We start from the raw sequence: 25,589 nt of genomic DNA on the forward strand, positions 1-25,589 counted from the left end.
AATCACCTTTAAAAGTAAAACAGAACAATATAACTCAATCTTTATCTACACATTCCAATCCTTTACACCCATAAATCACAGACAAATAGTATATTTCAACATTCTTCTGCCAAAACCAAGACACATATTTTATTTAATTAACATTCCATAATTACATATTTAAATAATTCGAAAATACACGAGTCGTTATAAATACTGCATTTCCGGATTTCTTGAGTAACTGAAATGAAATATGCTTGTTCCTCTAGCACTGAACTGATCTTCAAGTATTTTCATCTTCATTTCCTTGGTCTTTCAAATCTCTTCCAGATAACACTTCTCAGTCTTGAAGTAATCATCAGCAGCTTCTTTTGTACAACCACATTTCCTGTTGAGAAGCGCATATCTCTCTTGCTTCTCCCCATATGAGAATCAACTACTTAAAGGAGAACACCTTTGTTTACCACCTCTCTCGTACAATAGGATCCGATGAAAAAAAACAATGGTACTCCCCTTTTGGAAAACAGCTTCTTCCCTTATGAAGAATAGTGATGAACCAAACCACTTCTTCTGATCACTAGTAAATCACCTTCATGTTTACCACATCTCCCGTACAATAGGATCTGTAGTTACAAACAACAATGGTGTGGTATAGTGTACATGTACTTTACCTTTTTCCTCCTCCCTGATATTTCTCCCCCTAAGTTGAGGAATCCTCTAAACTATTATATAAGCTTTTATCTCCCCCTTAGAGAAGGAATGTATGCCGATGTCTAAAGGAGTTCTCATATTTCACTTGGTTGGAAAAGAAATAACAAGTCATAGTCTGATCAACCATGTCCCATTAAATGCTGCAAGAATGACTTCACTGTTGATCATCATGTTCACCAATTTTCCAAACTCCTACCTCCCAAATGTGAGATCACCAAATGTTACCAATTGTTACCTTCCAATTGGTTAGGTTTCGAAGTATTCTAATCCAATATATAAGTGTTAGGTCCCTAAGAGTTAGGTTCCAATCATAAACAGATTCGAGACCCGAAGTATCAAGAACCATGTTTAGGGAAAGGGAATGGGATATGGTGTTTCTCTTTCTTCCTCACTGTATGTGTGTGATTCTGTTTCGTGTACCTCACATGTGTTTTATTCTTCTCTCCACTCGTGTTTACACTCATTCTCACAAATGTATCACTCCTCTCATAGCTCCAAAATTCAGCTGTACATGCAAGGAAAATCACCTTAGCCATCCTTAAGGAGGTCACAAGTGGTGCAATGGGAGTTCGCAAATCCCCATCCTTGTTAGACTCGTCAGATGAATCTGAGTCATAATCTACAAGTTACTAGTTTTCCTTTTAGGGTTCCAGATCTGAACTCTGGGAAGGTACACAATGATCCAAATAATTTAGCATAAGGATCAAAGTTCCCTTATATTGTATGTGAAGACATTTTTTTGTGACTCATTAGGTAAATCTGAATCATTGTCAACAAGTTGTCGATCTGCACCTATATCAGATCCACTATCCGCAGATATATCTAGGGGATTTAAGCCTAGGGAGGTAGACACTGACCACTGACATATGGCTATTGAATCAGTATCCTATCCTAACACTTGTAAAGGTAATTGGTCAAAGAACCTTGAACAATCGAATATGACCGTAAAATGGTCGAAACTCTTATTTACGTCAACTCATCATTTGTGTGTGTAACCTTTCCTTGTGCATCAAGAATTCCTTATGTTTGAGGTGGTGACACTACATCAGATACCCTGTCCGACAGGCGAATTTAAATAGACGCACCCTGCTGAGAGGATGAATCGAGTTACTGTTTATGTGCCTTTTCAACCATTACATCTTTTTGAGAAGATGTATGGGGGCTAGCAGTTGTCTCAATTTAAATACTACTCATCTTTGTAGGAGACAGAGCTGCTGGGTTGACTTTAGAACCTTCCTTATATGGTACACTAAGGCACTTTCTCGCTCACGCTCATTCATACTTCATTTTAGGGGTAAAAGAGTGTTGGTTGGTTATGTTTCTATGTTTGTCTTTACAATCTGGGATAGAAGTTGTGGGTTTTCAACCTCATGACTATCAAATGAAAGAAGGCCATTGGAGGCTAAACATGTATCATAGAGCATATGGCAATATAGAGATAAAATACATTTAAGATCTATAATGAATGAAAATTATGCATTTAATCTTTTGAGAGAAATGATGTATAATAGTGATTTCAAAATATTTTAATGAAATAAGCAATCACCTACTATAAAAAGAAGTTTGATTTTTCTCTTAAAACTGTTCGAGTGCACAAGTCTATTTTTATGCCTAAAAAGATAAATGATTTGATAAGACACAGACTGATGACCTAGCAATATTAAGAAGAGAAAGAAAGATTTTGTCTTTCAACATGAATGAGTTTTTGTAAAAGCATTGATCACTTAGGGTAATGTCTAAGCAATTCTCATTCATATCAAAAGCTCCATAATCTATCTTTATAAAATTATAATCCACAACACTATGTATTGATAAATAATCTTAATAAGAATGACTATACTGCTGATTTCAAATTGTAGTCAATCTTTTCGATATAGCAAAGCATATAAATTCACTAGAACTTAAAATCTCATAATTATCTGCAATAAAATATTAACAATATATCATTGACTGATACTTGTCAAGTACTTTGGATACCAATAATTATGTTGCATCGTATTTTAAATATTAAAATAAGATATCAATGAATTAAATACCAATTATCTATCAAAAAGATATCAGCATTCAATTTCATATATCATACAATTGTTAACTCCTAACAACTGTAATATCTCAAACAATATTGGTTCGATAAATAAAGCAACATTAACCAACATTGACTTGTTTGCAATCTTAGAAAAATATTCTAAGTTCCATATACTTTGATCTATTGAGTATTGCATCTATTATAAAAGTGTTTAGGAATTTGCAAATAAGTATAAAAATATTCTAACTTGACAACATATGGTTACTTCTAATACAATAATCAAACATTTTAACCATAGTTGTACTTATGAATAATTTCCACACTTTCTATATTAGTATAAGTTACTGAAGATAAGTATTGATTACTTAGAGGAGTTCTAAGTAATGTCACAAATACTAATATTTCACAATTAATTCATAGTTAAACTCTTAACTAAATATCATTAACTGATATAAGTCAAGAATTTACACACAACTAATCATGCTAAAATCATATTCTGATTTCAGTGAATTCTTGAGATATAAGCATTGCTAAATTCAGTAAAACCAAAATCTTATAATTAACTTATAACACATAAGTTACAATCAATATACTAGATATTAATTGTTGACAGATTTAGTTATAATCAATCATGCTGCTTATTTATTTTAAGTTAGTTTGAGTTATGGAGCAAATAACATCATTGAATTGCTTCAATTTCCATAATCCACACTACCCAAAATAAATATTAAATAAATAAATGCTAAATATCTATGAGGTAGATATTAGCACTTTAATATTTTTATAATTATCCTTTAATAATCACCAATAGGATATATGACTTATATATATGGTAATCACTCTCTAGATAATTAGTAATTTTAGAAATACTTTCTAAACATATAAAATATTGAGAGTCTTATACACATAATTTAGAAAATACTTCAACTTTCAATATTAGTGATATAGAAGTAAGCATTGGTTACTTTGAATAAAAATTCTAAATAATATCACTAATGCTAAAGGTATCACAATTATCCGTACTTGATACAAATAACTATGTTGCATATTATTTTAATATAATTTAAATTATCAGACTGATATAGAATGGAATTGTATACGGTCATGATTTAAATCAATTAAAATAGTATTCAAACTTAATGCTATAATACTTAACTACCACAAATGTATATGACATTGTAATCATGATAATCAAGATAGTAGCACTAAGTACGAGATACTGGATTACTGATAAATTCACAAGTCCTTTAAATATTGAAGATTTAATACTTGTGAACTTATATGAAGAATTCCTTACAGATGGGATTTTCAACTAATATGCAATGAATGATATCCCACACTTACAAACCAGTCTTGAAAGATTAATTTTAACAAGTGATTTAATAAGTGTTTATACAAGTGACTCTTTGACTAAAAGACATGCTCTCGAAATAAATGATACCTGGTATAAAGGTGCCTTATCATAGAGTGTTCACAAAGTTATTGGATTTGAGGTTGTTTCTTATCATAATAAGAAATCAATTTTCTTTCACGAAGTTGACAGCTTCCTGAGATGCTTCTCCTGTCACTTAGGTTGACAGCATCAGAGATGCTTCTCCTGTCTTTCTTACAACCTGTGTAATCTATATCTATATAGCCAAACATGTTAAGCATAATATCTTTAGGGTACTTTTCTTCAAGAGTTAGTAGTCCCTTAAGATATCTAATAATCTTGTTAATATCTATATGATTGGATTCTCTAGGATCCATTTGGAACCTTGCACATTGGCATCTTGAGAATATTACATGTTGTCTATTAGCATTTGAGTAAAAGAGTGAGCTCGTCATACCTCTATAGCTTGTCATTATACCTGAGTTGCACTGATCAAGCTTTAGTGATTTCTGTTGGTAAGTAGTCTTGGCATGTTCAGAATCTTCCAAATTTTGCATCTTCAAAAGATCCTTAACTTACTTGTATTGCCATCATTCTTTTGGCTTACTTGTGCTCCTAAAACAATTGTTCTTTTGGCTTGCTTGAGCTCCTAAAAGAATTATTCTAGTGGTTTGCTTAAAGTAATCCCAGAAAGAATTACAACCTTTCCAACACGCTCCTCCATACCTACTCTGCAATTACTTAGCAAATAATATTGCACAAGTCTTTGTTAGTAGACCAACATATAACATTATCATTATGTCACTGCACATATAAAACAATAGGGTTATGCCTAGTGATACGAGAGTTATTAATATAACGACTCTAGTAGTTCATATTAAACTATAACTTCAGTTAGAGTGTCATACCATTTCCTTGACGATTGTTTGAGTAGTATACTAGTTCATACCAACCTGAAGTGAGATTGTGAAGAAGAGATATGCATAGTCCAATAGATTTACAGCTGCAAAGTCCATGAACTGTGGTGCATTGACTTCCTCTTTTGACTCACCAACCAGGAGTGCACTTGTACACATCTACTAGAGTCCAATTCCAAGTGTAATGTGCATCAGGTGCCTGATATGTCGTAATATCCTCAAGGCTCGTCACTGGTGCTATCTATTAGATACTGCTTCCTGATAAAAACCTAGCATCCATTTTGGCCTTTTCCCTCGTAACAATTTCACTGTCATCCAGTTTGACTTCTGTTTATCCTTGTACCAATTACAATATTGTCATTTGGTTTGGATACCAGCTTCCCTTCAATCTGCTTGCTGACTGATTGAGTTCATCTTGCTTTGCAATCACCCAATTAATCCGGATCTATCAGAGCTTCTGTAACTTTCTCAGTTTCTTTTTTAGATAGAAAACTAGAGAAATAATTATACACACTCAGTAGCCCTGCTAATCATTACTCCACCATCTGGATCACTTAAGAACTAGACTCTGGGAATAATATTGACATCAAACCCTTTGTCTCAGCATATATGTTCTTTAGTGTCCTCTGATTTTCAATGTGGTGTTGTGTCTGACTAGTTGATCCTTCTATTGCTCCCCCTAAGCTGTTGCTGGGATTTTCTAAAAATCCTTACCCTTGCTGACTGGCTTCGTTGAAATAATGAGTTGTGTATTACACTTCCATTCCACTGCTTGGATATGAATCATCAATACCATTAATTTCTCCTTTAACAGCTTGGAGCATGGAGTTGTTAAACTGTGCACTTAGACTTTCAATCATCTTCTGTTGATCAACCACAAATGCCCTATAGGTTCTAAACTCCACTGAGTAGCCATGAAGAATATCCTTACAAGTCTTAGCTATAAATGCCAAGATCTTCAAACAACTAAAAACATTTTATTGTTTGCTTTTATAAAACATTCTCTCCCAACACTTCCAGGTTATCAAGTGTTTACTTCTGTTGGCCATTGACTCATTAATGGTCTTCATGTATACATCCTGATCAAGGTTTGATCTTACTTGTTGCAAACTGTATTGACTGCTTCAGCCCTTTGGTATTTAGAAATTCTTGATTAGCTCGATATTTCCCTTGTAGCTTTAATCGAGTTCTGGTTCTTTCTTTGTACTACTCCATTTTGATACGGAGCTTCCAGTGCTGAATATGTCTCAAAATATTCTTGATGTTACAGATATTAATCAAAATTGCTTCTTGAATTCAGTCCCATTATCTAACCACAAGATCATTTCTTTTATAGTTGCTTCCAGCTTGATCTTCTTTGATGTGATCAATCATCATCTATGATGTCTTGTCTTGAGAATGCACGAACAACAACTTTGTTTAATAAGAGTAGTCAACCACCATCGCTAAGGTATATCTTTGCTTTGATGTGATGTTGTCTTTAACTCCTCTTTCTGACATGCCTAACATTTATCACCTTCTGAATTCCAGATGAGGCAGTCCTCTCACTAATCCCTTTTCACAAAAGAGTTCCTTGAGTTGATGTTCAAGGGTGAGATCTTCTGCCATAGCTAAACTTTTGTCAGATGAAGCATTACAGTAGAAACCATTGACTTCACCTTTCCTGATAGTCTAGACACGAGCATATCCTTTCCTTACTCTAAGAAGAGCAAGCTTCTAAACCTTCCTGCTTCAGATGAGACACTAATCCTTCATTGAATTGACATTTTGTCCTTTGATGTAGAACTGTCTGATAAGAGGATTTGTGCCTTGATTCTCCTGTAAGGAAGTTGTTTCAACTGTTATCAATGACTCCAATAATTAGTTGTTATCAGTGATAGCAATTGTTGAGTTCATGATGACATTCCTTTTCTGTATAGCTTGTCCCGTAATGAAAATCATTGTTGTTGTTAGGTCCCAATTTGTTTGTAGAAGGGGGGGTTGAATGCAAACAATACCGTTTCGTCGAATAAAATGCGGAATAAAATTTGTGAAACAAAATTCAAGTTAAATAAAACTTTTATTAAACTTGAAAGGTGTTACAACTACGGTATCGATTACAAGGGATTAATCTCAAATCAATTATTACAAATTTAGAATAAATTCGACATGAACTTTTTCTATTTTTGTAATTAAAAGATCAAATGCTAAAAAGTGATTTGAGATTAAGTTCTAGGGATTTTAATCCGCTAGATTGATATACAAGAACAAGATAAGTATTTCTAGTTGATTAGATTTAACATTACAATCTAGAAATTATGATCTTGAATAAACAGAAGAAAGGATGAAATATTTTCTCTTTGGTTCTGCTATAATTTTCTCGTTCTGTATATTAGCTGCTCTGTTTTTGCTAAGAATTAAATAGATGATGTCTTCTGCTTCTTTTTAAATAATCACAGCCGAAGTTGTTGAGAACTGGTGTGACAATCCATTTAAGCTTGAATGACTTTCGGTGAGACAATCTATTAGAGCTAGGAAGACAATTAAAATGAACTAGCAAGACTTTCGGTATGACTATTGATTGTCATACCGATTGTCATTGTAGTACAATTGAAATTGTTTTTCTGAATACTTAATTGATTTTAATCTATTTGAAAATTCTATTAAAACAATCAACTGAATTTGCAAGACATTCGGTATGACTATCAATTGTCATACCGATTGTCATACTAGTACAATCAGTTGTCTTTTTAGAATTATCACAGATTTTAATCAATTAATATTCTGAAAATCCTTGATATTAATTCTAAATTAATTAATCAATTTAATTCAATTAATCAATAAATTAATCCTTGCAGATATAATTTATTTTCTTAATTAAATTATATGATTTAATTAATTAATGGAGAATTAATACTAACGCTGAGCAGCAACCATTCTTCTGACAATTTTCTGAAAGTCACTGAGACTTGTGAATCAATTCCGCCACTTCAATGCTGACACTCGATGTACTGTCTGGTTCATGAGTGACTAACTTTTGTGACGTTTCTTCATGTCTTGACTTTAACATTCTGATTGAATCCTTGTAATAAATTGATACCTTGACGAGATCTCTGTCACTTGATTAAATCCACGATCTTGATTTATATCACTGAGGCATGATCAAATTCTTGAACTTCTTCCAGTGAATCTTCAAGTCTGCAGATGAACAATGTTTCTTTATCCTTTGACAGATGTTACTTTGTGAGATCTCTCTGACGATTGATCCACTATTTACTTGTTACATTCTTATTTGAGTTGAGTTAAATCCTTGAATAAACGAATAGGCTTAACATATGCCTTTCAATCTCCCCCTATTTGCTTGTTAGACAATAACAACAAATACCTAGAGGATAACTCAACTAACAAATAAGAAAAAGATATAAACAGTAATGCAACGTAAATAGCAGAAAAGTTCTGGATTATATTTAACATTTTCCAGATTCCAAATGAAATTTACAAGTGAATACAAGATAGATGTTCCTCTAGCCTGAACATATAACTACATTAGACTATCTTGATTCATAACGCTCTAATCATATTACATTGAGTTTTGAGCTAATTGACTTTAGTTGTCTTCTCTTCTGACTTCACCTTCTTCTAAATCTTGAAGCAATTCCTTGTCAAAAACACGATCCTTTTCTGAAGTGAAGCTTGCAGGTCTGACTGGTTGAACTCCAACTGTCTTCAACTTATTCTTGAGTTGATTGTACCTTTTAACATTCTTCTCACAATAAGCTTGAATCAAGTCAGCAGCTTGAGTCTTCAACATGGATGAATATCCAGCAGTTCTCAAATGATGTTCCATCCAGACCAGATGCTTAGCTGAGTAGTCTTTAAGAGATTGTACATCCAGCTGACAGATTTGAAGACAATCAGACTTAAAGAATCTCACTTGATGAGGATTGTTGACCACTTGAGGACTAGCCCTGCTGGCAAACTCTTTAAGCCTTTCCCGAAGAACTTCATTCAACTCAGAGCTTCTTTTCACTTTGTTTAAAAGAACCCAAATCTCTGACAACGAACGATTCTCGAATAGATGAAGTGACACCTTGAATGATCCTTCACTCTGACAATATACAAAAATGCTCATCTCATTTAGGGATCTATCAAAAGCAGCTGTGATCCTTGAGACTTCAGTCTTGATAGCATTCATGTACATGTCATTGTTAGGATTTGATATTTCCAGCTTGTCAAGAAGATGTAAGAACTGCCTATCATTGTTAGTGCATAGCTGAGGCATATCGAGTACTCTCCTAGCTTCATCCCACTTTACACCCATCTTCAGTCTGACATCTCTTCTCCTTTCTTGAGCTTTAATGTCATGAAGACGTTGCTTCTGAAGAGTTTCTGTCCTTTGTATGTCTTTTCTCCTATCAATGATCTGTGAGACCTTCTTGAGTTCAGCTTCTTTTCTTTGCATTTCTGACTGTTCTTTCTGAAATTCTTTCTCAAACCTAGGATCCACTGTATCTTCTTCTTCCCAATCTTCAAAATCACTTTCTTCTTCAGCTTCAAATAACCCATCTTTATCTTCCTGAACTGGTTCAGTGGGGATGTCAAAAATATCGAAGTCATCCTGTTCTCCACTGTAGTAGGCATCATCAGCCTTTCCTTTATCTCCAGCAGAAGTATCTTTTTCTTTCCCTTTGGAACTACTCCCTCCTTTCTTCTCCCCCTTAGTTGAGGGATCCTCTACAGACTTTCCTTTGAAACCTCCACCACTTCCAGAGCCTGATCCTCCACCAGACGGTCCTTCAAAATAAGCTCTTTGTTCTTCATTAGGGCAATGAGAATTCTTGATCATGTAATATAAGTGCTTCATGCCTTCATTCAGATGTTCCATGCCCGTCTCTATCTTTAGAAATCTTGAGTTGTCTAGTGAATGATTCATCTCAACGAGGTCTTCAAGAGAAGTCATCCTTGTATGTAGGGAGCAGAAGTTGGATATGTCATCAGCTGATAAGTTTGGAGTGTCCTGAATAGAATTGAGCTTTGGTATTACAGCAGTCTTTAAATCTGAGATGTCATTCCTTATGATTGCAAGCTGATTGTCGACAGAGGTGGAAGAAGAAGACCGTTCAACCACTTGTTCTTTGAATGCTTGAGCTTCAGCTTGACTTTTAGCAAGTTCTTCTTTCAGGGCAGCAATCTGAGCTAACAGGTTGACAGTATCAGTGTTTGTGTGTGCTCTCACCTGAAGTTCACTCATATTTGGTTCACTCATCTCACGTGCATGTGTTTCTCTCAATATGATTGCTCGTGAGGAGTCTTCCAATTGCTGTCCTTGGGTACCTGCATTAAAAATCACCCTAGCCTCTTCAAGAGAGGTCAGTGGTGGTGCAATGGGAATTCGCGAGTCCCGATCCTCAGTCAATGCTATCAAATCTTTTGGAATAGATGTCTGAATTGCTTCAGGGATAGATTGACCGAGTTGCCCTCCACTTTCTCCAGATAAATCTGCGAGTGGAGAATCCCATAAGGGAGCCAGAGTTGTTGGATCTGGGAGGGGAGAAAATGACTCTATTAAAGATGGCGGAGAGTCAGATTTTCCCTCTGAAGCATGTGAATGCTCTTCTGCCGTAACTATGGCAGGCACTGTAACCGACTCGACGTGCACTCCTCGCTGGGTGTCCTGAGTATTATCCGGGGAAGTGTATGGTTCCATTGTGAGTAATGGAATTGTGCTTGACTCAGTACAGGATGCCATGGCCCGATGGCGAATTTCAATAGATGCATCCTGTTGAGAGAATGCCTCTAGAAACTGTTCATTGGCCATTTCAAAGTCCATGTCCTGTTGGGAGGACAAGGATGGGCTTTCAGATGCCTCAGAATAGGTTTTTCTTTTCTTAGGAGGAGGCAGAGCTGAGGGTTCACTCATATTTAACAATTTACTACTTCCTAATAATCTTCTGGGTAACATTTTTGACAGTGGGGGAGAGGGTGAGATAGAATGAGACTCTGTGTTTGGCTCTATGACCTGGGATTGAAGCTGTGGTTCTACAACTTCATGGTCAGCCCTATCAACCACTGAGGGTCTGTTAACAGAAGTAGGAAGAGAGTGAGAGAGAGGAATTACTACCTGTAATGGAAGAGTCTGGGTGGCTTGTACCACTGGAGGTTGAGGTTGCTGTTCATGGCCGGGTAGATTAAAAATAGGTAATGGAATATAATTGGCCATGAAAGCAGATACAAGTACTGGTACTTGCATAAATTTGAAGGTTGTGTCTTGGCGAGTGTAAATCTTTTTGCTAACTGGTGGGGGTTCAGTTACAGCAGAGTTAGCAAAAAGTGATTTGTGTTCAGGGGTGAGTAGATGATCTGCTATGAGCATAAGAAAACGAGCATAGTAACATGATACCCTACGATTTGTAGAATGATCACGTAAAGCAGAAGTTAGACGTCTCAGGAGAATGGGAAAAAGTAGTTTGCCAAAATTGATCCTTTGATTGAAAACAACCGCAAGACCAATATACTGCAGGGTGGAAGTAATGTTATGAAAATTAGATTTTGTGCAGTTGGCAAACACTTTGGAAAGTGTATCGAAGAATATATCCCATTCAGACACCAAATTCGATTTAGAAAGTTTGGTTAAATTGATCACCCCCTGATAGTGAATGGCATTGAAAAAATTTGTGATATCATTTTCAGAGGGTAAATTACAGAAATTGTCTAGTGGAAAATTTAAAGCACGATTGACGACTGTTTCATCAACTACATACTGTGTGTTTGCGATGGTGAATGAAAAAGATTTTGAATCATCGGCCACAGTAGAAGTTGTGCAAATCAGTCTAAGAAGATCGACGTTTAAAATCACATTTGATTTAATAGCAGAGCTAACAATCGAATGATCATTTAAAAATCTAATCCACGGCTTAAATTTTTCAACATCACATTTTTCCGGATTAAAATAACCAACTTGATTATGCGCGACAATTTGGAAATTGAGAGCCATTTATTTTTTAAAAGAAAAATAATAAGACACAAGCTTTTCAGAATTTTAAGAATAATATTAAGAAAATTCGAATTAATTAAATTAATTTAATAATTCGAATTAAATTAATTATAATCGAAAAATTTAGACCGAAATGTATCTCGTTAAAATTCTTAACTCACAAGCACAATTTTGATACACCAAAAGACACAAGTAAGAAATTAAAATTAAAATGGAATTTGAAGGGGCAACTTGATTTTAATTTGATTTTTGCGTTTTTTTTTTTTTTTTTTTTTTTTTATAATAATTTTTATTTTTTTTTAAGAAAATTTCAGCAGCACTTCTTTATGTATATACTTGTATGTATATATCACAAAGTGATGATTAAGTGTGCTGAGTTAAAACTCGAGCAAGAAAATTTGGATTGATGGTGTTCGAGGAGAGAGAAGAGAGAAAAAGAGAGTGAAAAACTGTTAGAATTTTTCGAAAATGAACTGCTGTGATTAAAATGGTTGAAAACAAAGCAGTACAAGCCTTATATAACAGCTGGTATGACAATCCGGGATTGTCATACCGATTGTCATACCAGGCAAAAAGAAGGAAAATAAAACAAATAAAAAGAGTATTAAAAATATAACTGGTATGACAATCTGATAGTCATACCGATTGTCATACCAGTACAAAATAATTCTGATATTAATTTTATTACTGGCATGACAATCAATAGTCCTACCGATTGTCTTGCCAGTTATAAAATTAATCTGATATTTTAAAATAAGCAATCATTATATACTAAAATGATTTTCAGCAAGACAATTTCAATTGTCTTGCCGATAGTCTTTCTAGTATTAATATAAAATAACTATTAACATATTTATATTTACAAGAATACTGAAATGATTTTCAGCAAGACAATTTTAATTGTCTTGCCGATAGTCTTTGCAGTATTAAAATAAAATGAATATGTACAGACATCTAATTAAGTACTGAACCTTCATTTCAAAAATAGTAAAACTGAAATAGTAAAACTGAAATAGTAAAACTTATAATTTTTACAGAAACAAAGATAATATATCAGAATTAATTATTTTTATAAAAAATAGATTTCTGTTGAATTTTAGCAAATAAAATTCATAGAAAAATATTTTTAGAGGAAATAAAATATTCTGAGATATTTTCAATTAACAAGTAGAGTAAATAACCATAGATAAGATAATATATATTACATAGAAATAAGCAAGAAATATGATAAAATGATAAAATAAATTTGCAAATGAATTTTTCATTTATGAAAAAATTTATTTGTAAATTCATTCAAGAACAGATTCCAGATATTAATTAAGTTAATCACTAAAACTATTTAACATGCCCAATTTACCAACTAATCTGGTAAATGTGGATTCGTCAAGTGGTTTAGTGAAAATATCTGCTATTTGTTCTTCTGTTGGAACAAAAAATAGTTCAACAGTACCATTCATGACGTGCTCTCTAATAAAATGATACCTGATGTCAATGTGCTTTGTCCTCGAGTGCTGCACAGGGTTGTTGGTGATGGCTATTGCACTTGTATTGTCACATAAAATAGGAATCTTGTTCAATACAGAGCCATAGTCTCGTAGTTGATTCCTAATCCACAAGATCTGAGCACAGCAGCTTCCAGCAGCAATATATTCAGCCTCGGCCGTTGAGTTGGAAACTGTTTGCTGTTTCTTGCTGTACCATGAGACTAGCCTGCTTCCTAGGAATTGACAACTTCCTGAGGTGCTTTTCCTATCAACAACACTTCCTGCGTAATCTGAATCTGTATATCCAACAAGGTTAAAACCAGATTCTTTAGGGTACCAAATACCTAGATTTGGTGTTCCCTTAAGATATCTTAAGATTCGTTTAACAGCAACGAGATGAATATCTCTAGGATCCGCTTGGAATCTTGCACATAGGCATGTAGCATACATAATATCTGGTCTACTTGCAGTAAGATAGAGTAACGAGCCAATCATACCTCTGTAGCTTGTGACATCTACCTTAATGGAGTTTTCACATGGTCCAAGCTTGACAGCTGTAGTTGATGGAGTTCTTGCTGATGCAGAATCCTCTAGATTGTACTTTTTGAGGAGTTCCTTGAGATACTTGGATTGACAAATAAATGTTCCATCTAACCTTTGATTTACTTGTAATCCAAGAAAGAACTTCAGCTCTCCCATCATGCTCATTTCAAACTTGCTGTGCATTAACTTAGCAAATCTCTTACAGAGATTATCATTAGTAGACCCAAATATTATATCATCCACATAGACTTGGACTAATATAGTATCATTCTTATGTTTCTTAGAAAAGAGAGTTTTGTCTATGACACCTCTAATAAAGCTATTTTCAATAAGAAATTCAGAGAGAGTGTCATACCATTTTCTTGGTGACTGTTTTAGCCCATAGATAGCCTTGAAAAGAAAGAAGACAAAATCCATATGATCTGGATCTTCAAAACCAGGAGGTTGCTCTACATATACCTCTTCATCCAACTTTCCATTCAGAAAGGCGCTCTTGACATCCATTTGATAAACTTTAAAGTTTGAAAATGCTGCGAATGCCAGAAATATCCTTATGGCCTCAAGTCTAGCCACTGGAGCATAGGTTTCATCATAATCAATACCTTCAGCTTGAGAATACCCTTTAGCTACCAGTCTTGCCTTGTTTCTTGTAACCACACCATCTTCATCTAGTTTATTCCTGAATACCCACCTTGTACCAACAGCTTTCTTGTGTACAGGCCTAGGTACCAGTTTCCAGACTTGTTGACTTTCAAACTGATTGAGTTCATCTTGCATAGCAATCACCCAATCTGGATCAGTTAGTGCTTCTTCAATTTTCTTAGGTTCTATCTCAGAAAGAAATCCTGAGAACAGACACTCATTTTGAGTAGCACGTCTAGTTCTGACTCCAACATCTGGATCACCAATAATCAACTCAAAAGGGTGAGCTTTATTCCAGACTGTCTGTCTTGGAAGATTTGATCTTGATGATTCGCCTTGAAATTCATTGTGATGTTGTGTCCTACTAGATGATCCTTCAGCATCTCCCCCTGAGTTGTTGCCATGTTGACTTGAAGATTCTCCGTCAGTAGCAGTGGTATCTCCATTGTTTCCAGAGTTTCCATCACTATTACCTTGAGTAATATCAGGATTAACAGGTTCTTCAACAGCAACAACCTCAGGTTCTTGACCATGTTCTGACTCTGAATCTGACATATCATCAAACTTCAGTTTCTCAGAAGGATCTTCAGTTTGGATACTAGGGAGTTTAGTGTCATCAAAAGTAACATTGACACTTTCAGTTACTTTGTGTTGATCAATGATATACACTCTATATGATCTTCTTCCATATCCAACAAAAATACCCTCATATGCCTTTGCCTCGAACTTACCACGACGAACATCTCCATCCTTGAGCACAAAGCATCTGGCACCAAATACATGAAAGTATTTGATAGAAGGTTTCTGTTCATTCAACATCTCATAAGGAGTTTTCATGAAGTCTTTGTTGATTAGAGTTCGATTCTGAGTATAACATGCAGTATTGACAGCTTCAGCCCAAAAGTACATTGGAAGACCTGATTCATTTAACATCGTTCTTGAAGCTTCAATCAATGTACGATTCTTCCTTTCTACCACTCCATTTTGCTGAGGGGTTCTAGGAGCTGAAAATTGTCTGGTAATCCCTTTGTCTGTACAGAATCCATTTAGAAGTGCATTCTTGAATTCTGTTCCATTATCTGACCTTATTGCTCTAACAGGGACGTTAGAATCTAACTCAATCATCTTGATATGATCAATCACAACTTGTGGTGTTTCATCCTTAGAGTGAAGAAACAAAACCCACGTATACTTGGAATAGTCATCAACTATCACAAGACAGTAACACTTCTTTGACATAGAAAGGATATTAACTGGTCCAAATAAATCCATGTGCAATAATTGCAGAACACCAGTTATGGAAGATGTGTCAGTGCCTTTGTGACTTGCTTTCTTTGACTTTCCTTTCTGGCAAGCCTCACATAGTCCTTCTGGAGAGAATTCCAGCTGAGGCAGACCTCTTACCAGTTCTCTTTTGACAAGAGAATTCATTGTCTTGAAATTGAGATGGGAAAGTCTCTTGTGCCATAGCCAACTCTCATTTGACGATGCTTTTGCATAGAAACAATTGACTTCAAGATTGCTTCCAGAGTTCATGTCAGCTACGAACAGATTTCCTTTCCGTATTCCCATTAAAGAGGGTTTTTCACTTTTCTTGTGCAGAATCTGACACTTCAGCTTATCGAATAAAACATTGTAGCCGTTGTCACAGAACTGACTAATGCTAAGCAGATTGTGTTCAAGTCCTTGCACAAGATATACATTTTCAATGATAACATTTCCAGCTTGCAAACAGCCATATCCCTCCGTTAAACCTTTGCTGTTATCTCCAAAGGTAACCACTGGGCCAGCTTTCTCAACCACATTTGATAGCAGGGCTCTATCTCCGGTCATATGTCTTGACGATCCACTGTCAAGAATCCACACTACCGGTTGTACCTGTTTAATGCCCTCTTTTCTTGACGATGAGGTGCTTGCATCACTAGCCATGAGAGCAAGATTCCCAACTTCTTCATCTTCACTGTCAGTATCATCCCAACTTCTTCCCTTTGCCAGGTACGCCCTTTCAGATTTACTCTTCTGATTAGAATCATAAGAGTTCTTCCTTGCCTGTTTTGGCTTTCTGCATTCTGTGGCAAAGTGTCCCAACTCATTACAGTTGAAGCATCGGATGGTGCTTCGATCAACCATCCCTGTTTTATACCCACCACTGCTGGTGTTAGAGGATGAAGATCCACCTTTCTGGAATCTGTTGTAGTTGGACTTGTACTTGAACTTGGGATTCCTTTTGAATCTGACATTTGAGAATCTCTTGACAATCAGGGCCATTGACTCATCCTCCAATTGCTCCAGTTCTTCCAAGGAATAATAATCATCTCCTGATTGATTGGTAGTAGGAGAATCAAATTCTGCTACTATAACATTGTCTTCAACCTTGGAAGACTGTACCATTCTGTCTGACTGTTGAGATTGTTGTTGATATAGTGGTTGTTGTTCATCAGCTACCAGAGCAGTAGACGTGCTGACCACCCTTCCTTTCCCGTAAACTTCCTTCTGCTGAATCTGCTCCAACTCATAAGTCTTTAACACACCATAGAGCCTTTCCAAAGAAATCTCACTCAGATCTCTTGCTTCTCTTATGGCAGTGATTCTATGTTCGAGATGAGTTGGCAGTGTCAAAAGGAACTTTTTGTTGACCTCCCTGATGGAATAGTATTTACCATTAATATTCAGGTTATTGATCAATGCATTGTACCTCTCAAACACTTCAGTGATTCCTTCTCCTGGATTGGATTTAAAGTATTCATACTCAGAGGTTAGGATTTCTAGTTTGTTCTCCCTAACTTCCTCTGTGCCTTCATTAATAATCTCAATAGTTTCCCAGATATGTTTGGAATCTTTACAATTCATCACATGTCTATTCATTAGGGGATTAAGGGAATCTACTAAGATTAATTGAAGGCTAGCATCCAGGGAAGCTTCTTCTATTTCAGCAGGAGAGAAGTCCTCAGGATCCTTCACATAAGTTCTCGCTTTGGTGATCACCACATCATTTTCTATTACCTCTGGTTCAATAACCATAGGTATTTTTGGACCCTTCTTCAACACTTGCAAATATTTGGGATTAGCAACCTGTAAAAACAGTAGCATCTTCTTCTTCCACATCACATAATTTTCTTTATCGAAAAGTGGAATTTTAACGGTTCCAACTTTTTGTGTAGTCATTATGAATTTTTTGAGTGAATAAAAATTCGAGAAGTGAAAGAAACACAAAAGTCTAGGATCTTGATTTGTACGTTAATCAGAAAGCTCTGATACCAATTGTTAGGTCCCAATTTGTTTGTAGAAGGGGGGGTTGAATGCAAACAATACCGTTTCGTCGAATAAAATGCGGAATAAAATTTGTGAAACAAAATTCAAGTTAAATAAAACTTTTATTAAACTTGAAAGGTGTTACAACTACGGTATCGATTACAAGGGATTAATCTCAAATCAATTATTACAAATTTAGAATAAATTCGACATGAACTTTTTCTATTTTTGTAATTAAAAGATCAAATGCTAAAAAGTGATTTGAGATTAAGTTCTAGGGATTTTAATCCGCTAGATTGATATACAAGAACAAGATAAGTATTTCTAGTTGATTAGATTTAACATTACAATCTAGAAATTATGATCTTGAATAAACAGAAGAAAGGATGAAATATTTTCTCTTTGGTTCTGCTATAATTTTCTCGTTCTGTATATTAGCTGCTCTGTTTTTGCTAAGAATTAAATAGATGATGTCTTCTGCTTCTTTTTAAATAATCACAGCCGAAGTTGTTGAGAACTGGTGTGACAATCCATTTAAGCTTGAATGACTTTCGGTGAGACAATCTATTAGAGCTAGGAAGACAATTAAAATGAACTAGCAAGACTTTCGGTATGACTATTGATTGTCATACCGATTGTCATTGTAGTACAATTGAAATTGTTTTTCTGAATACTTAATTGATTTTAATCTATTTGAAAATTCTATTAAAACAATCAACTGAATTTGCAAGACATTCGGTATGACTATCAATTGTCATACCGATTGTCATACTAGTACAATCAGTTGTCTTTTTAGAATTATCACAGATTTTAATCAATTAATATTCTGAAAATCCTTGATATTAATTCTAAATTAATTAATCAATTTAATTCAATTAATCAATAAATTAATCCTTGCAGATATAATTTATTTTCTTAATTAAATTATATGATTTAATTAATTAATGGAGAATTAATACTAACGCTGAGCAGCAACCATTCTTCTGACAATTTTCTGAAAGTCACTGAGACTTGTGAATCAATTCCGCCACTTCAATGCTGACACTCGATGTACTGTCTGGTTCATGAGTGACTAACTTTTGTGACGTTTCTTCATGTCTTGACTTTAACATTCTGATTGAATCCTTGTAATAAATTGATACCTTGACGAGATCTCTGTCACTTGATTAAATCCACGATCTTGATTTATATCACTGAGGCATGATCAAATTCTTGAACTTCTTCCAGTGAATCTTCAAGTCTGCAGATGAACAATGTTTCTTTATCCTTTGACAGATGTTACTTTGTGAGATCTCTCTGACGATTGATCCACTATTTACTTGTTACATTCTTATTTGAGTTGAGTTAAATCCTTGAATAAACGAATAGGCTTAACATATGCCTTTCAGTTGTCATCTTCAAAGATTATTGACGGAATAGCTTTTGTCAATCACATTTGATTGTGAGGCTCTTTATTTGATCATATGCCTTGATTATGAATTACCAAGAATACATATGAATCAATTAACCTGTTATGTCCTGCATTCACAAATGGATTAACAGTTCTTGGTACCCAACTTATCAGCTTGGGTCCAGTTGGATTAGATATTTTTATAAATAAAGATAACAACAGCTGCAACCTTATCATGCTAATTCTTAACTTTGATTGACCATTTTCTCCATTTTAATACCCTTGACAGATTTGTCTTAGGCTAGGGGATAAATGGTTCTAACCTTACATAAGGAGGACTAGCAGTCTTTGCCCTATTGATCCTAAACATGCTTTTTTTATAATTAATGCAAGTACTAGGAGATGCATTCGTGGCATAAAAATAAGAAAGCATTGTATTAAGAATACATGCCATTCATTCAGAAACATTTCACATAAGAATTAAGTAAGACAGGCATGATATGGAACAAACAGAATTAACAAATAAATCACTAATTCTATACAGTCCAATCCTTGTTGATGTATCTCATTTAGCTATCTCAATCCAAATATAAACTAATACATCTTAACAAACAATTCATATCAAATGAAAAAATCACAATGTAATAGGATACAGGAGATAAGCATAAACAAAGGTCTTAAGTGCTGGAAAACATATATCTCACCAAAGCAATTAATCATGTTCAACAAATATTCAAACACATATTTAAGATCATCTAAAGTAACATGCACAAGTTAAACATCAATCCTAGTTACAAGAATAATAATCTAGTAAACTAGTTTAGCATTATCTATGTGTGATGCTATCATGCTTGTACGAGTGTTAAACATGTAAACACTATGACCTTATCATGCATTGAATATTGAGAGTAAAGTATTGCAGTGGTTTAAGAATTTAAAACCTGAGATATGTGAGTTGGACCATCTGCAGAGATTGCTATGAAAGTAAGATATTCATTATTCTCATCATCTGATCCATCCCAACTCTTTCCCGTGCACTATAAGTTTTGACTGACTGCTTCCCTAAGAAAACATTCCACCTTTGTCTCAACTCTTCAATTGAATCCCTACTCATCCTTGTTTGTCAAGCTTCTTGTTCAGTTGTAGCAAAACCCTTGATAGTTACTTAACACATATTGCTTGTCAAACCTGTAGCTATCAATTCTTGTTTATGTCCCAACCTCAGTCTGTAACCACCTCTTGAACTAAATCTGTAAGAATCTCTGCTTCAGAATAGATATGCTTGATCTTTGGATATAGCTTATGTATTCCTTGTGAATCTGATACGACCAAACTTCCTTGACATGTGAAACACTGCCCTGACGTCCAGTCCCTCAAGTACTTCTACCTGAGCTTCTTCTGATTCAACTATCAGTGACTCCTACGTTCTGTCCTGCGGTTCCAATTTTACTGCATGTAACTGAGATATCTGTAAGTCCCCACTATTCTCTCTGACCTCCACAATTCCTGCCTGTATGATCTCATTGATTCCCGGATAAATGTAGCATTGGTACAAACCACTGTGTGACTGTATAATCTGGAATCATAGAGTTGTCTTGAAATCTCCGAGAAAAATTGTACCCGTAAAAATTTCATTCATTTCCTGCGTCTAAAAACCCAATGGTATCCTATGGAGTAAGCCTTTGAGGAAGTTCCACAATTTTCGTCTGTAGGTCTTAGAATTAGTTCCATCGGAATAAGAAAACCAGTATCTTCAATTTTCGTAATCGGGAATTTTCCGTCTTAATAGAACATGGTCTCCGTTTTCTTCGAAAGATTAAAATCCACTTTAAAAGCCCGGAGAAATCCTGAGTCTATCAATCCTTTGAGTACCCTTAATTTAATATTTAAGAGAAATTTAAATTTTCAATATTATTAATTTTCTTAGAAAATAAATTAATCAAAAATAAATATTTACATAAAATCTAACCTTCAAGAATTTCAAATTTTCTTAAAAATTAAATCATACGTAAATTATTATCTAAGAAAAATTAAAATTTAAGAATTTTAAATTTTTATAGAAAAATAAATAAATCAGAAATGATTATTTAGGGGCTACAAATTATGTTTAGTAATGGAAGGCTGTGGCAACTTCTGAGTTCTGTGGCGACCAGACTTGCCTTGCTTTTGTTTGTGCGGCGACTACTCTTCTGTGGTGACCTCTTGCGAGCAATACTACAAGATGTGTAGCCGTGTAGCCGTGTGTTCTGTTTACTACCAGCGTGTGTATTCTAGCACGTACACCATCCATCCCATTTCTTTTCTATCAAAGAAATAAGGTCCCAAAACTTGTCTTGAATTGGCACCTAAATGGCTGAGTAATTGGTAGCTTAAAATCCTGAATTGGTAGCTAACAATTGTTCTGTGTTTACCAATCTAGCAGCCTAATATTCAGAAATTGTACCCGAAAAATAATTTAAATTAATAATTTTATTTACTAAAACTTAAATAATAAATTTATTTAAGTCAAATTTATAAAATAAATTTATTTAAATTGAGTTCATAAAAATAAACTTATTCAAGTTTAAATAATAAACTCATTTAAATTAAATTTATAAAAGAAATTTACTAAATTAAATTTATAAAAGAAATTTACTAAATCAAATTTATAAAATAAATTTATGTAAAATCAAATTAATAAAATAAATTTATTTAAGGATCCTGATTTGTGTATCAACCAGTCAGCTCTGATACCAATTGTTATGTCCCGAATTATCGTAGAAGGGAGGATGAATAAGATAATCACTAATGTAACACCCGGGGATCCGGGGTCGGGGATCCGGGTCGTCACGGTCTTTCTTTCCACAATATCACTTCGCTTAATTAATAATAAATAACCTTATGCTGTGACCCCACACTAACACACACCACAACCCGTTATAGTCTCAGAGATGAAATTGAAATAAGTACAAGTCCTTGACTCCACAATTTAAAAGTTATTACAACCCAAAATGATTACTTGATAAATTTATAGTTAATTGCCATTATCTGCCACAAGTTATAATTATACTCCCTCCGTCCCTTTCAATTGTTTACATTTTTTAGAGAGTGTCCGACACGCATTTTAAGGTGCATATAAAGTATAGTTCTGTAATTTTTTTTTACAATTTTGTTTTTCTGAATAAAAATTAAAACATTCAACTTTTATTCGGAAAAAGAAAATTGTAAAAATAAGTTACATAACTATAATTTTTATGCACCTTAAAATGCGTGCCGGACACTTTCTCAGAAATATAAACAATTGGAAGGGACTGAGGGAGTACAATATTTGGTTCCCAAAAGTAGAATGCCTGATCTACCAATAGATCTACCTCTGCAGTTATAGCAGCTACAACATCAACGGTAAGACGCAGGATGCTTCCCACGCGCTTGCGCTGGGTCTGCTTGAGTCTGGCCATCTTTCCTAACTGTTGTTGTGTGATGAAGAAATGAAGTAAGAGTGAGCATTACAGCTCGCAAGATAATATATAGTGTAAACAATAATGCAAGTATCTAAATGGATAACTTACTAGAATCCTTTATCAAGTGTAAGGTAATTACTTACTGGATATAAGGAAAAACAAGGGATGAAATTACCAAATACTTCACTATACTTATATCATTTTTATAAATCTACTTCAACTACTACTGTTCAAAGTATAATAAGTTTCAAAAGGTCATCCCATAGATGAGACCACAAGTTAAAACTTGAATAGATTCAATCTTTGAAATATTTTTAAAGGAAATGAAGTTACGAGATACTTCATTCAATGGGAACACCATTATAACTATTTGACACTGTCAATGCTTCGACAACCACCCATTCGTAGCCTTTCGATCGAAATGCTACGGGTAGTGTTGCAGAATTATCCAACTGGATGATGAACTCATTACGGGAGTTTGTCGCACCAGGAAGACCACTTACGATGATCAGTCGCAGTAGTACAACCCCACCATTTTCTACATGTAGAGGAGAACCTGTCGGATTTACATGTCAACCGAACACTGGACTCCTAAGGAACGGACCGTCTTAGCGAAATTTCCAGGCCATTTGGGCCAATATAATTAGGCTGGGTCGGCGCCACTCGACCACTTACGCCACTCCTAGTTCAGATGAAATCCATGACTCTGAAACGTAAAGCTCGTCCCCACTTTCCCCAAGTAGAAACTTGTTGATACGGCTCCGCCAAGAAGTCGTATCTAGTTGGAAAGGAAAACTCACCGATATTTCCCAGGCGATGCCTGTTAATGGATTAACTTGTTCCAAGAATTTTACTTCCCGAGTATTGGGTAAGTAATCAAAAACTCTTTTATCAGAATAGCAACCTTGTTGCGAATATAAAACACACCACAGAGCCGGATCCCTCAGGTTTTGAGCGAATATTTAAATCCCATTTGAAAATAAAGATCTTAAATATATAACAATGAGTCTTTGGGATCCGCTCTAACTTTTAAAAATCATTTTGAAGGCTCGCAAACATTTTTTAAGAATGTTTGGAGTAATGCTGATTTAATATAATAAATCAGTCCCAATATATTAGAAAATATATGAATATTATTATTTAAATAATATTCCCATAAGAATAATTTTTATAAAATAATTGAAGTAGAAGTTGTAAAACTTATACTTGAAACGAATCTTAAATAACCAAAGATGTACTTATACGAAAGTAATATCTTTATTTGAATAATCAAAAGTAAGTTTGATTATCGACACATTATTCTTTAATAAAATAAAGAATATTATTTAGTAAATAATCGGAGTCATAAGTCCTCGAATGAATATTCAAAATAATATTCATTAATAATTAAACGGAGTCATAAGCCCTCGAATTAATATTCAAGATAATATTCAATAATAATTAAACGGGGTCATAAGCCCTCGAATGAATATTCAAAATAATATTCATTAATAATTAAACGGAGTCATAAGCCCTCGAATGAATATTCAAGATAATATTCAATAATAATTAAACGGGGTCATAAGCCCTCGAATGAATATTCAAGATAATATTCAATAATAATTAAACGGGGTCATAAGCCCTCGAATGAATATTCAAAATAATATTCATTAATAAAATAAAGTTATCGAATAAACCTTATTTGATTCATAGTTTTAAAAACTATTCATATATATATATAAATATATATATTATACTCGAGAGCATCGACTCCCGGTTTTAGAAAATATTCACATCTAGGTCCCTGTATATGCAATTTACCGCTTATCTCTAGCATAGGTATTATCAACTGAATCAACAGATATATGTATCAAGATTACGAAACAGGCATGCATATATACCATATCACATGCTACAATATATCGCAAGAGTTTGCTAAATAACCATTATGCATCTATCACAAGATAATGCATATACATATGTATACATCACAACAACAATATAACGGATAGAAAACTTGCATGAGCGACTGGGGGTTATAAATGGCTTGGGACGAGTCTGGTAACCTATAAACAACATATAAGTTGGAATTAAACCAAATTCACTTATAAATCTATACTTTAACCAATTTAGACTCTAACGCTCGCTTTGCGCTTACTGATTTTCTTAAGTCGCTCGAGTACCCTCGGCTCCACCATTTTTATTAAATTAACCATTACGAGTTTTAAGGCGATTCTTTCGCGAGTGTCTTACCAACTGCCTAACACAATTTACATAAATGTTTCATACTCCAATTAGTCCTTTTAGGTCTTTAACCTATGTTTCAAAGTAAGGCGAGGGGTAATGATTCGTTCGCGAAATGTCTTTACTTAAAACGGCCGTTTCTCCTAAACCGTACATCGGAATCAAACGAACTACATATCAAAACGAAGCTCGTAACATGAACTATCTAATCATGGCAATGGTAGCAGTGAGTTCACGGGTCCTAATGTTAAGAACAAAAACAGCCTAAAGTAAATCGGACATTACGACGACTATGTTTACGCGATTACCCAAATTTAAACCACTCCAAATCATCTAACAATCAACTCACAATCAACATCCCAATCAAAACTCCATCCATACTTCACCATAACAACCCCAACAACTCCACATTATCAATTTATACTATTCTTAAACATGAATTTAAACTACACTTAAGTTCATTAATCAACAATCCAAGAACTACCACTCCAAAAACTTCACAAAACCATTTAATCTCTACATTCACAACAAACAAGCCTCTTATGAATTATAACAACAAAACTAAACCTAATTACTCAAATAAAGTTAGTGTTTTGAGGGGTTATACCTTCCTTGGAGAGTGGAGAATCAAGTAATT

The sequence above is a fragment of the Apium graveolens genome, chromosome 10 (genome assembly GCF_009905375.1).
Source record: "Apium graveolens cultivar Ventura chromosome 10, ASM990537v1, whole genome shotgun sequence".
NCBI classification, from domain to species: domain Eukaryota; kingdom Viridiplantae; phylum Streptophyta; class Magnoliopsida; order Apiales; family Apiaceae; genus Apium; species Apium graveolens.